The 15,033-nt window shown below is 45.7% G+C and overlaps 1 pseudogene across 1 annotated transcript; it reads right to left on the bottom strand.

The window, feature by feature from the left end:
- Positions 1-3,300: 3,300 nt before the first annotated feature.
- On the bottom strand, positions 3,301-3,791 carry LOC307226472 (large ribosomal subunit protein eL27 pseudogene; annotated as a pseudogene). Its single transcript has one exon. The product of its transcript is annotated as a large ribosomal subunit protein eL27 pseudogene (transcript).
- Between the last annotated feature and the right edge of the window lie 11,242 nt (positions 3,792-15,033).

The following is a 15,033-nucleotide window of genomic DNA, read 5'->3' as shown; positions in this document are numbered from 1 at the left end:
GAGGGGTCTTCTAAAAGGAAGACGAGTAAAACTTGTCTGAGGACTCTGGAGAAGCACCGTCACTCAGAGTAGATAAATAAACGAAGTGGGCGATGTGGGGAGAAAGCATCTTTCTGTGAATTTTCACGCTGTAAAGTCATGGAATTCGAATCAGTGATAAGAAACATGAAGTCTACCCATCTCGATAACAAACACACACTGGACACACACCCCCCCAGTAGGTTTTCTTATAGAGTACTGAAACATCAGTCTCTGTAGCCCAATATGGCCTTCTCTGATTGGCAGTGGCTTTCCAGATTCTCAGGCTGGAATCTTTCCCATCAGTTGGTACCTGATCCTTTTAAGCAGAGAGGCTAGAGATGGAAGTAGTAAATTGTGTGCTTGCTCACTGAGCTCATTGTTTCAGTGCCCGCCAGCACATAATGGCTAATGTCATTAAATGGGCAGGCAAGATGGAAATCCTTTTTCTCATGCCTATTGGGGGAGATATATATATACATACACATTTAAAACCAGCCTTAGGAATGTTTCGCTGAATATTTATTGCCAATTATTTCCAAAACACAGTCAAGGTCATGTCTCGTTGCACCTCGTAAATTGGGCACATTCTAGCAAGACTCCTTAAGAACATCTGGTTTTTCTACAAACTTTGTCAGTGCGGTTCTGGATAGGGACATTTATTTATTTTATTTTCAACCCATACACATTGGTATTTGCTCTTTCTGTGAACTTCTCATCACGATAAATGGGTATGCTAAAATATTTAAAGCCAAACTAGATGTGCTGGCAGCTGCTACGAATATCCCACCCACTAAACAGTTACAGTGGTACTTCGGGTTACAAACACCTTGGGTTACAAACACTTCAGGTTACAGACTCCACTAACCCAGAAATAGTACCTTGTGTTAAGAACTTTACCTCAGGATGAGAACAGAAATCGCGCGGCGGTGGCAGGGCAGCGGGAGGCCCCATTAGCTAAAGTGGTACCTCAGGTTAAGAACGGTTTCAGGCTAAGAACGGACCTCCGGAATGAATTAACTTTGTAACTAGAGGTACCACCATACAAGCGTTTGCAGAACCTGATTCTCACTATGAAAGCATTGCGGTGGCTATTGCCCCACATAGCTAGGTGTTATGGACTGGCTGAATACAGAGAAATGGTGGGAGGCAGTAGCTGGGGAACTTCCTTTTTTTATAATAATATTTATTAAGATTTTACAAAGTCATAAATACAAAAATACATAATAAAACAAAAAAAGAAAAAACTCTCAAACAAAAATACAAAATACAGAAAACAAGAAAAATAGAAAAAAGAAAGTTAAAACAAATCCATTTTTTATAACTTTAAGCTCATTAGCTTGTTTCTTTGACCTCCTCACACCTCCCCTTTTTGTATTCCCATTAATATAATCAAATCAGCAAATCCTTACCCTCTTTCATTTATCTTAACTCTATATCTTACCATATTATAACTCTATGTTTTCACCCATTATCAATTCATTTTTGCATACTCTTTTTAACTTTGTTGCTAATGCCACTTATTTTCAATCCTACATCATTTTAACATTCATTAATTTTACAGTGTTTCTGCAGGTAGTCTTTAAATTTCTTCCAATTTTCTTCCAACAACTCTTCTCCCAGGTCTCAGATTCTGCCAGTCATTTACGCTAATTCCATATAGTCCATCACCTTCATCTGCCACTCTTCCAGGGTGGGTAGATCTTGTGTCTTCCAATACTTTGCAATAAGTATTCTTGCTGCCGTTATTGCATACATAAAAAAAGTTCTATCCTTTTTTGGCACCAATTGGCCGACCATGCCCAGGAGAAAGGCCTCTGGTTTCTTCAAGAAGGTATACTTAAATACCTTTTTCATTTCATTATAAATCATCTCCCAGAAAGCCTTAATCTTTGGGCACATCCACCAAAGATGAAAGAATGTACCGTATTTTTCGCCCTATAAGACACACTTTTTACCCTCCAAAAATGAAGGGGAAATGTGTGTGCGTCCTATGGGGCGAATGCAGGCTTTCCCTGAAGCCTGGAGAGCGAGGGGGGTCAGTGCGCACCGACCCCTCTCGCTCTCCAGGCTTCAGGAAGCTATCCACTAGCTGTGGGAGACCCAGCTCTCCCAAGGCTAGCGGAGACCTTGCCGGCACCCAGAAGCTTGGGGCACGCTGAGCTCCGCGCGCCCCAAGCTTTGGGATTAGCGCAGCGCTCCACTAGCCCTGGGAGAGCCGCGCAGCTCTCCCACGGCTAGCGGAGACCTTGCCGGCACCCAGAAGCTTGGGGCGCACTGAGCTCAGCACGCCCTAAGCTTCGGGCTTAGCGCAGCGCACCGGGGGGGGGGAATAATTTTTTCCCCCTTTATTTCCCCCCCAAAAAACTAGGTGCGTCCTATGGGCCGGTGCGTCCTATGGGGCGAAAAATACAGTACCTTCATTCTCTTTACATTTCCAACATTTGTTTTCGGGCAAATGATATATTTTTGCAAGCTTGACTGGTGTCATGTACCACCTGTAGATCATTTTCATAATATTCTCTCTTAAGGCATTGCATGCCGTGAATTTCATACCGGTTGTCCACAACTGTTCCCAGTCAGCAAACATAATATTATGACCAATATCTTGTGCCCATTTAATCATAGCTGATTTAACCGTTTCATCCTGAGTATTCCATTTTAACAGCAAGTTATACATTCTTGAAAGTACTTTATCTTTTAATTTCTCAAAACTCTGCAATTTCAATTTGTCTCCTTCTTGTTCCAATATTTCCCAATATTTCAGCCATTTGGCCTCCATATTGAGTCTTTTCAAAGCCTAGTAGCTGGGGAACTTCCAAAGAAGTCTCAGAGTCTGGGGTGTGGGGTGGGACAATGCTACCTGGTCAGAGGGAGAAGATTGGAAGGAGTAGGTGCCAGAAGCTGAAGGCGTTGCAGGGTCTAATGATCAGGGAGAGTCTGTGGCAGGGAGAGAAGTCCAGAATCAGAGGCAGAAACAGGAGAGGAAGGATGTCAAGAGACAGAGATGAGCCAGGCTGGTGAAGAAGCCAGGGTGTCTCCTCCTCCTACTGCAACAAGCTCCTATCCCCGCTGGTATCCCAGGACCAGAAGAGGCATGAAGAGAGAGGAGCAGCGACAGGCACGTCACATAGTCTCAGGTTGCTTGGGAATGAGATTTAGACAGCTGTGAGAAGGTGGGGACATTGAGCTTTCACAGCTGCCTCATAGAGGCAAAACCTGCCAAGAAGAGTTTCTGGCGCTTCTGAGCTGACCATGTTTCTTCTTCTTCTTTTCTTTTCGTTTTTGGCTTTTCAAAAATATTTATTGGTGCAAATGCATGCCACTCAGAATCTGAGCTTCTGGGGAAACCACTTGTTCTTGCCTGTCTTGTATCTCTCCTCAAATTTCACTTTGGGCTCCCGCCGGGCTTTACATTTCAGTGCAGGGTCCCTAAAGACATCCTTGTTGACAACGGTCTTGTCAAGGGGAATATCAACGGAGTACCTGGTAGGCATCAAGTGGTTGTAATTGTAGACCTTCACAAAGGACTTGATCTTGGAACGCTTGGCAATCTTCTTCTTGCCCATGCTTGCTGTCACTTTGCGTGGGTAGCGATAGATGCCGGCCACCAGAGCGTGGCTGCAGGGGCAGTCAGAGGTGCCATCATCAATATTCTTAACAATAACAGCTTTGCGTCTAGAGTAACGCCCAGCGAGGACAAGGACGACTTTCCCTGGTTTCATAAACTTGCCCATCTTGGAACTGCGGCAGCAATGACACCCACACCGGAAGAGGCACCATGTTTCTTCTAATAAAGAGTTAACTTCACTTACTCCCGTGATTTATTCTTGGCACCTACTCCTGACACTAGGACTTATAAGGGGGGAAACAGTTAATACCTCATTCCTACCCATTCCCCCATCCTTCGAGCACTGGACCAGCTCTGGGGGTGGAGTTGTGGGAATGATACTCTTAGTGCTGCTATGAAATATTGTAGATGGTTTGAGTAGGAATAGGTGAATTTAAACTCAAGTGAAGGTAGCTGTGTCCTCCAGAGGTTTTGGACTGCAACTCCCATCAGCCCTAGCTAGTGGGTGAAGGCTGCCTTAGAATATATATCTGTTTGAGCTCATGCTTCTCTTAGGTTACATTCTTCATGATGAACTTGAAGGTAATGCCCTAGAGAATATAATATTGTATTTACCGTATTTTTCGCTCCATAAGGTGCACCTGACCATAAGGCGCTTTGCAGGGGGGGGGATTCAAGAGAAAAAAAATGCGGCTCTTGGGGGCTTTTGCGGGAGGTGGGGGAAGTGAGAGAGGAGCCTTGCTCTGTCCCTTCCCCCACCTCCTGCAAAAGCCAGGGATAGCCGCGCGAAGCCTCCGCAGGGCAGTGGGATGAAGGCTCCCCGCTGCCCTGCAGAGGCTTCGTGGGCTACCCAGAGCTGCTCGACCCAAAGAGCAGGTCGGGGATGGCGAGGGAAGCCCGGGTCCCCCCCCCCCCAGCTCCAGGGATCACACATTCGCTCCATACATTTCCCCTTAGATTTTAAGGGGGGGGGAGTGTGTCTTATGGAGCGAAAAATACGGTATTTAAAAGGAAAGAAAAAAAGGAGAAAAAATAAATCCCATTAAACTTCCCTTCCCATAAGAGGCTGACATAACAGGTTTCTTCAGGCATGGTGATGGGCTGTAGAAACATTAAATAAGTGGCAATCTCGTTCTATGCAATTAATACATTAAGAAGGTTGGTTTAGGACAAGATTTTGTGATTTTGCCTCTCAAGAATCAGGAGTCCTTGTGGGAAGCATTTTACTGCAGAGGAAAGTGTCAGAGCACTGGCTTGTTTAAGTTTATGGGGTGCATTTTTATGGCATAAAGGTATATGACCTTTGCCCTTAACTCCAGGCCTTCCCAACATAATTCATCTTTATCAATAACAGATGTTTCATCATTTTGGCCATCCACTATAGAAACAGCTGACATGCTTCAGTGGATAGGATACTGGTGTTTTCATGTTGTTACACTGAGTCCCCTTTATGTGAGGAACAAATACCTGGTGAGACCCTTGATCCATTCTCCTTTTCTGGTTATTTTACCTACCGGGACAGCTCCAAAAGAGGCAGCATCCCTTTGAAGCTGGTGAAGGAGGCCAGCCAAGATCCAGGATGGAGTTTCAGACACACATCTGTTTGCATTTCAGTATGGCAGCAGTCAACAGGGACATTGCTCAGATGTGAAGTAAGAAAACACATCATGAATTCCTCTGAATCCTTTGGGGAATTCCTTTTCTTTTGTTGAACTGAAAGCAGACATGTGGTTCCTTGGAATTCTGAGGACAGCTGTTTTGAGTGAGTGCTCTGGTAGGGAGTAATTTTAGTAATACGACTCCCAACAGGCCAGGTTCAATTCCTTTCCTCCACCCCCTCCACCCCTTGTGCAATTTTCCCCTTGTGCAAGTTCTGCCTCATTTTAAACCCCATGCATTGGTTCTCACACAGATGGGAACCAAATTCATCATAGGGATCTTAAATCCATGAGCTAGATTTAGGATGAATCATGCAGTTCCCAGAGTTTTCACTGATTCCCACCAATGCCCGATGAAATCAAAGTTTCAGCCGCCATAAAGATCTGGATGGCAGGATACATCATTTTACTGAAGATTCCATACCCTCCAACATTTCTCTGATGAAAATAGGGACGGCCCATTCCATAATGATAATTTTACTATTTATACCCCACACATCTGACTCGGTTGCCCCAGCCACTCTGGGCAGCTTCCAACATATATAAAAACACAATAAAACATTAAACTTTTTTTTTTTTTTAAAGCCTTCGCTATACAGGATTCCCTTCAGATGGCTCAGGAGTCGGATAACTCCATACCCTCCAACATTTCTCCAATGAAAATAGGGACACCCTAGGGGAAAGTGGGACATTCCAGGATCAAATCAGAAACCCAGATTGCTTCTGTAAATCAGGGATGTCCCTGGAAAATAAGGACACTTGGAGGGTCTGAGCTTCTCCCCTCTCCCCCAAACTACTCTGAATTTACTTAAATGATCAACACATGGAACCAGGGCAGGATCCAATCCAGGTCTGAGTGGCTCCAGGCATTTGTGCCTAAGAACTGGGAGGTGAGGGAGAGGAGAAATAGATATTTTTTCATTAGAATCCTAATTCACACTTATTGAGCCAATATGCAAATTGAAACACAGTGATCCTTTGAAATTGACACTTCTCTGAATTCTGCAATGCAGTTCTCCAATTAAACAACATGGACAAAAATGCATATATTGGGGGGAAGTGTACATAAAAATGCATAAGAGTGAAAGTGACATAAAAATGGATTATATTATGGAAAATTGCACATGGTTATGTTTATGTTTACCTCAGAAACCAATGGGATGATGGAAGGGCTGGGGACATGCTAATTTTATCACCCTTTGATTCAGGTTCCCATTACCAAGTTGGCTATTCAGACTTTGTGAAATCTACAGCATTGTCATGAGGCCTTGACCTTAAGGGATACAATTGGCGCTGTGGTCTAAACCACCAAATCTCTTGGGGTTGCCAATTGGAAGGTCAGCGGTTTGAATCCCCATGACTGGGTGGGCTCCCACGGCTCTGTCCCAGCTCCTGCCAACCTAGCAGTTTGAAAGCACACCAGTGCAAGTAGATAAATAGGTACCACTGTGGCGGGAAGGTAAACGGCATTTCCGTGTGCTCTGGTTTCTGTCACGGTGTCCCATTGCGCCAGGAGCAGTTTACGCATGCTGGCCACATGACCCGGAAAGCTGCCTGTGGACAAACACTGACTCCCTTGGCCTGAAAGCGAAATGAGCGCCGCCACCCCATAGTCACCTTTGACTGGACTTAACTGTCCAGGGGTCCTTGACCTTGACCTTAACAAATCCTACACTTCTGTTCATGACTTTAATAGAACTTCTGTCATTGTCAAAGTGAGCTACACCTGCTTACTAAAGCCAATGACATAATGACAGCTGCTGGACAGGATCAGGTTTTTTTAATTGCAATTTTTATTTTTCACTTTTTACAGCACATCACAGCATCGTACAAGCATGAAATCAAATTTCCCACCCTAAGCAAGAAGATGACATTTAGGCAATGCCTCAGATATGACATCCAAATAAAATAGTAAGTTCCTAACTCAGACAACCCGATGCAAAGAAGGCAATATGTGGTAACCCAAAAGGTTTTATACTGTAAGGGGAATTCTCTTTTTTTCCTTTTTATCCATGTACCTCACAAAGCAATACCGATCAGTTGTGAAAGAGTCTTCATGCCTCAAACTTTTATTTTATTAGTCAGATTTTATGTAAGTGTTGTTTGCCATACTTTATAGAACCAATTTGACAAAGAAACACCCTCCAAGATCTTCCAATAGCTTGTTATTAAGAGTCTGGCCACCACTAAAAGATAACTTATTATGGGTTTAAACCCTGTGTTTGCGTTATGTCCTGTAAAAAAACTGAACAGTGCCAGCTGGGGACATTCAGAGGAGTATTGTCTGGTAATCACTTTTATTTCAACAAATTACTTCCCAGAACTGAGCCACTTTCCGACATGTCCACCACATATGTTGATTCAAGCTAGCATTCCACAGCCTCTCTAGAAGTTTGACGTGCAGGAGGAGATAATATGGACTAAATCTGGATCAGATTTTGTACCTGACACCCAAATATATGTTCATATCACTAACTGATATAGCTAAAAAAAACCAACAATGCTCAAATCAGTGGATTTATGTGTGCTATTGCAACAACAAAATACAGGGGTGTGGGGGTGTGCAAAAATAAATAAATAATGTTTTCAATATTGTATATTTTCATCTTGCGTTGAAAAGCTCTCTGAAAGCTGGGATTTCTAATGACAAAAGAGATGTTATCAAAGCAGGTACAGGCACACTATCCCATCATCTGAATTTCCCAGAGGCATCTATCTATCCATCCATCTATCTATCTATCTATCTATCTATCTATCTATCTATCTCTATTTGCGTCATGAGTGTGTGCTCCAAGTTCTTTAAGTCCCTAGCAATCCCCTTTTCTGCCTGTATGTTCAGTGCATACACCGAGAAAGGTTTCCCTCAAGGCTCAGCTGTTGCTGCAGCCTGAAGGATGGCAAGAAACAGGCAGCCCAGCTCAGAGAAATAAAAGTTTCCCTGCAAAGAAATTATACTCTAGCATAAAACCAGGACTCCCAATTCTAGAAGAGCTGGGCATACACCAAATGAAATTTCTCCCAACCTTACCATGCATATAATTACTGCTGTGGCAATATGTGCAATGGGCCAACATATTTTATGGCTTGTTTTCTTCAAATACACGCGGGGAATACCATAATCATAACCCTGCCTGCTGCAGAAGCGCATATTGCCTGTGACACATGGGCATGGTTTGGGACAAGGTGGCCTTGCCAAAGCTGAAATGTTTGTTTTTGTTTTTCTGAGAATCTTAGCTAGCTGGGAGCCTGGTTCTATGCCCATTTAAGTCCATTGGAACACGGGAAAGCCAGCTGTGCTGGAAGATGAGGCAATCTGAGTCTCTTCCCACTGCTGGGTAGAAGCGAAAGCCACAAAAATCCAAGCCTGGGGGTGAGGATATGTTGGAGAGAGAGGGCTGGAGAGGGAGCCAAAATGGCAGAACAGCTGATTGCATCAGAGAATATGTAAGAGTTGGGCTCTACTTGGATTCTTGGCAGGGTGTGGTAGAGTTTTCACCTGTAAAGGACCTGCTTGGATGGTTTGTTGCCTTCTATTGCTGCTGTAGTTCATTAGCCCAAATCCTACACCATATACCTGTAGACGGAACGAACATAAGAAGGTAAGAGGAGCCCTGTCAGATCAAACCAACGGCCCATCTAGTCTAGCACCCTCTTTCTCTAGTACCCAACCAGATACCTTTGAGAAACCCAGATGTAGGACAGGAAGGCAATAGCCCTCTTCCACTGTTATTCCCCACTGACCAGTGGTGTAACGTGGATTGCTGGTGCCTGGGGTGCATGCACACACTCACTCTCCTCCTTCTCCTGCCCCCTTTCCTTTTTCTCTCTCCTCCTCCTCCTCCTCCTCCTCTCTCCTTTCCATTTTGCGTTGGCTCCAGGGTTTTCCTGGCCCTGGAGCGCCCTGGGCAGTTGGCCGGGTGGCTGGGTGCTCTCGCTCCTGGCTCAATTTGGGTCGCGGGGGGGGGGGGACAGCGGCTCTCCCAGCTGACACGCCGGGAGTCCCCAGTTCCCCTTCGGTGGTGGCAGCCTCAGCCTAGTAGCTTCAGGAGCTGCTCGCTGCCATGGCGCCTGCCAGTTTGCCTCGCCAGAAGTCCCCATATGATGCTTCTTGAGCCATTGAACCAACCACACAACATTCATTCCCTACTAATAAATATACAACACTTAAAATATAAATCCAGGGACATTAAATGAAATCTGGGGACATTCCGGGGATGGATTTTGTCCTGAGGACTGTCCCCGGGAAGCAGGGATGTGTGGTTACCGTATGTTAATGTCTGCATTGTACAGTCATATCTCGAGTTGTGTTTACTTTACGTTGCATTTTTTCATGTTATGAATGCGGCAAACCCATAAGTGTTTACGTCTGGGTTTGCCACTTCGCTCCTGCACGCGCGCAGAAGTGGTGCTCTACTTTCGGACTTTTCGGGGTGCAAACGGCATCCCGGAATGGATTGTGTCCATAAGTAGACATACCACTGTACTTGAACTTTCCCACAACATTAAAGTCCTTTTCAGAAATATGGTGGAATATATGACCCTCATTTCTGTGTTATTTACTTCCAGGAAGAAAAAAATTATTTGCAAACAACACAGAAATGAATGGTGAGATTGCCCTCTGGAAGAGGCTTCTATGTTGTGTGAAAGCACAACTATTAACAGTGAAAGCTCAAATTAACAGTTAGGGAAAAATTTCAGCACATCTAAGTGGACGGCCATTCCTACATCCTATGACAATGAATTCAATAGTTCAACACTGCCTCTCATTCCAGCACTGTTGAGAAATTATTGGTAGATTGCACCCTATAGCTAAATATCCAAACACATTTTTATAACCTAAGCACTGGGAGGGGAGGGGGGTTTACTATATTTAATAAGCCTGTGCCTTTATCCCGGGAAAGATCCTGACTTACTTAATCCCAGCTGGAATGAGGTAATCTTGCCTTTAGGCTACAAGCTTGTTAATGAAAAGCAGATGGGGTGGACGGAAATTTAAGCACAGAAAGAAATTGCCTTTAAACAAAATAATTTTTTAGGAACAGAGAACCCATTTGTATGTTCAGACAAGCTACTTAGCAAGGCTATAGACATAGAGAGAGAGGCGAACAGGAAAAAACTTAGGCCTATTTTGATCTGCCTGAGAAAAATCTAGAACCATGCTGGGACTTGTGTCGATACCCTGACAGAAAATGATACAGCTCTGAACTGACCTGGTGCCAGGGGTTGTGGTTCATGATGTGCCCGCTAAGCAGTTCTGGAAATTCTCAGTTCATCCATTACTGGTCTACTATGAATCAGCTCATCGCAACTTTCTCATTTGGTTTCATCCAGAGGGTAGGAGGTTCTCTCTTCCTGGATGTCTTTCACATAAAGGTAAAGGTACCCCTGCCCGTGGGGACGCAGGTGGCGCTGTGGGTTAAAGCCTCAGGGCCTAGGGCTTGCCGATCGAAAGGTCGGCGGTTCGAATCCCTGCTGCGGGGTGCGCTCCCGCTGCTCGGTCCCAGCGCCTGCCAACCTAGCAGTTCAAAAGCACCTCCGGGTGCAAGTAGATAAATAGGGACCGCTTACCAGCGGGAAGGTAAACGGTGTTTCCGTGTGCGGCTCTGGCTTGGGCTCGGGCTCGGGCCAGAGCAGCGATGTCACGCTGGCCACGTGACCCGGAAGTGTCTCCGGACAGCGCTGGCCCCTGGCCTCTTAAGTGAGATGGGCGCACAACCCCAGAGTCTGTCAAGACTGGCCCGTACGGGCAGGGGTACCTTTACCTTTACCTTACCCCTGCCCGTACGGGCCAGTCTTGACAGACTCTAGGGTTGTGCACCCATCTCACTCAAGAGGCCGGGGGCCAGCGCTGTCCGGAGACACTTCCGGGTCACGTGGCCAGCGTGACAAAGCTGCATCTGGCGAGCCAGAGCCGCACACGGAAACGCCGTTTACCTTCCCACTAGTAAGCGGTCCCTATTTATCTACTTGCACCCGGGGGTGCTTTTGAACTGCTAGGTTGGCGGGCGCTGGGACCGAGCAGCGGGAGCGCACCCCGCCACGGGGATTCGAACCGCCGACCTTTCGATCGGCAAGCCCTAGGCGCTGAGGCTTTTACCCACAGCGCCACCCGCGTCCCCTTGTGATGTCTTTCACATAGTAGCTCCCAAAATCCAGGAGGCAGGAGATAGCTGAGCTCTTAATGAAACCCACAAGTCTCATCTCTGACTCCTCCACAGTTATAACAGAAACATGTTGTTCCCCAGTCTTCTAAAAATTGTAGCAATGGATGACCATCACCAAAGGAAATGGGAACAGATCCCCTATGCCGCCCACCTGCAATTCAAGCACTGACTGAACATGTGTGGATTGCGATTTGCAGCAGGAGTAAACAGAGCTGTGGTATATATTAAAAAGGTAAAGGACCCCTTCCTATTGGCTCAAAATTGGAAACAACAGAACATACCGACGCTTGAGGAATGGAGAGCAAAACTACTAGAATACGCGGAGATGGACAGATTGACGGGGAAAATTAGATATTTAAAAGACCAAAGGTTCATTGAGGACTGGGGGAAATTCGTGGAATATCTGGAAAATATAAGTGAGGGTCAGATAACGCTAGTCGGGTTTAAAAAGGCTCTGTGAAAAGGTTGGAATATTGTCTAAAGAGAAAAAGAAGGAAAGAGAAAATAATGTCAATATAAGCTAGGATTTGTGTGAATTTGTTAAATAAGGGTATGGATGATTCGAGGGGAAGCTGAAGGAAGTCTCAAAGAGAGAAATCTGTGACAATAAGGTGTAAACTGCTTTATTTTTTGTTTGTTATGATTTAAAAAAACAATAAAAATTATGATAGCAAAAATAAAAAGGTAAAGGACCCCTGGATGGTTACGTTCAGTCAAAGGCGACTATGGGCTTGTGGTGCTCCTTTCACTTCAGGCCGAGGGAGCCAGCGTTTATCTGCAGACAGCTTTCTAGGTCATGTGGCCATTTCTGGCACAATGGGACACTGTGATGGAAACCAGAGCAAACAGAAACACCATTTATCTTCCCACCACAGTGGTACCTATTTATCTAGTTGCCCTGGTGTGCTTTTGAACTGCTAGGTTGGCAGGAGCTGGGACAGAGCAACAGGAGCTCACCATTTGCGGGGATTCGAACCACCAACCTTCTGATCGGCAAGCCCAAGAGGAATTTAGACCACAGCGCCACCCGCATCCCAAATAAACAAGCACACAATCAGTTATAGGTCCACCCACCATTGTGAGGCTCAAAGCAATGAAGATGCCTCCCCAGCTGTTGCCATTGGCTGTGGGTTTCTTGTGATGTCACAAAAGCACTTTGCAACTGAGTGAATATAAAGGCAGACCAAGGGGAAAGCCCTTTTCTGTTTCCAGCAGGACACACCTGGCAATGGATGTGACATTCAGCACTGCCCAGGTTTCTTCCACTTGGGGGAGGCAAAGTGGTGAATGGAAGGAGGCAATCCTCTGGCAGTGGATGCTAGCGAGTGATAATAAGGCAAGTTTGCTTCCTTGAAGACTGCTGGTATCTGTGGTTGGAAGCTGGCGGATGTCTCATGATGGAGCTAACAGTAGCTTCTGGCACAATGGGACACTGCGATAGAAGCCAAAGTGCATGGAAACGCCATTTACCTTCCTGCCACAGCAGTACCTAATTATCTACTTGCACTGGTGTGCTTTCGAGCTGCTAGGTAGGCAGAAGCTGGGACAGAGCAATAGGAGCTCACCCCATTGTGCGGATTTGAACTGCCAACCTTCCGATCAGCAAGCCCAAGAGACTCAGTGGTTGACACCACAGCGCCACTCGCTCCCCTACAAATTTGTGGACCAGACTGCCATCTCCAGCCAGACACAGAAAGACATGTTGGAAAGATTGAAGCAGTAGGACTGAGCTGTAGGATTAAGGTAGGAAGCCTATGGCCACCACCAGAGTCCTCTTAAACAGTAGCTATGGGGCTATGACAGCAATAGGGGTGGTGGTTCTCCCCTGGTACACCTAGAACTCAAGTATTGTCTTCCTCTCGGTGACTTCTTGCCACTTATGCCATGAAGGTGCTGTTTTGTGCAGACCAACAGCAGGGACAGAAAAACTCTGGGTGGGGTGAATTTTTAACACTCCACTGTAAGCGTGGACTTTTCCAGCTAATAAATAATAAATAATAATAATAATAATAATTATACTCCACCCATCAGACTGGGTTACACCAGCCACTCTGGACGGCTTCCAACAAAATACAGCTTCACAGTTTCATCCTAAAACATCTTCTCTTCAGTTTGCCCCATGGAGTGCAATCAAAGGGTAAAAAAATTGCAATATCTCTCACCTCTCAGCTTAAAACAGGAGTGCCCAAACTTTTTTCAAAGAGGGCCAGATTTGATGAAGTAAACATGCATGAGGGCCGACCAAAGGTGTTGAGCTTTTTTTTAGAACCCAGAGAAGGAACCGCCTGTGGGGGCCGGACTAAACTGACCAGAGGGCCGGATTAGGCCCCCAAAGCAGACTTTGAACATGCCTGGCTTAAAATCTCTCCTTCCCAATGCTGCGTTTCAGCAGGAAAGATGGTGCCCATGGCCATATTGACCTGTGGACGCGGGTGGTGCTGTGGGTTAAACCACAGAGCCTAGGACTTGCCAATCAGAAGGTCGGCGGTTCGAATCCCCACGACCCGGGGTGAGCTCTCATTGCTCGGTCCCTGCTCCTGCCAACCTAGCAGTTCGAAAGCACGTGGAAAGTGCAAGTGGATAAATAGGGACCGCTCTGGCGTGAAGGTAAGCGACGTTTCCGTGCACTGCTCTGCTTCGCCAGAAGTGGCTTAGTCATGCTTGCCACATGACCTGGAAGCTGTACGCCGGCTCCCTCAGCCAATAAAGCAAGATGAGCGCTGCAACCCCAGAGTCAGCCACGACTGGACCTAATGGTCAGGGGTCCCTTTACCTTTTTACCTGCTCAGTCTACTGTCCAGGTGTTGCAGTCGGGCAACTTCAAGGTCCCTGCTCTCTGTTCTTGTGGTTCTTTAGCTTGAAACTGAACTTGGATTGAGCAACCTTTCAATATACCCTTGTCCTCTGTAAAATAGGACACATGATCACCCTATTTTGACAGCATCTGAAGAATTCTCAAATCCATTGTGGGAACTTAGTGCGTCACATTCCACCACCACCCCCCCCAAAAAAAATGATATCGGCTTTCTTTCTTTCTTGCGGAGTACAGGTTTCTTACTGGGCAGTTTGAAAGAACAGTAAAAAAGGGTAATTGCCATCAAAGCTGGAAGTTTGTCAAATGGAAATGTCGTAAAAAACAGGCCAGACTGCAGCAGCCAGGCCTTTAAAAGTGCTCCTGTTGTTTGATGGAGGAAGACAAACAATTGTCCTTCTCCTTTTTGCACAAAGAAAGGTTCCACTGTGTTTCCCTTCCCCGTTAAAGGTTTTTCACACCACGGGGCAGGCAGGGGCAGTACTGGTGAAATAAGAGCTCTTTGTGCTCCTCTTCACTTTTATGAATTTGATCCTCTACTGTAAAAGTCTAGAAGAGTTTCCCGGCTGGCTTTCACTTGACTGTGATTTCTGTTTCTTAAAAATGCCTCCACAGAGTGGATTTTAATGTGATCAGTGTATACGGACGTTGTTCCCCTTTATAGGCGATATACAAGAGCACATCAATATATCTAAAGCAGGGGAAAATTCATTCATGGAAAGCTGCAGGTTGGTGTATTTGGATCGTTTCCATAGCTATTTCTGAAGCTAAATAAATAGAGTTGGGGCCAGCGTGTAAGTGGGAGTGATA

The sequence above is a fragment of the Podarcis cretensis genome (assembly GCF_951804945.1).
Source record: "Podarcis cretensis genome assembly, chromosome: 11".
Classification (NCBI taxonomy): Eukaryota; Metazoa; Chordata; class Lepidosauria; order Squamata; family Lacertidae; genus Podarcis; species Podarcis cretensis.
This window is presented reverse-complemented; position numbering and strand designations above follow the sequence as displayed.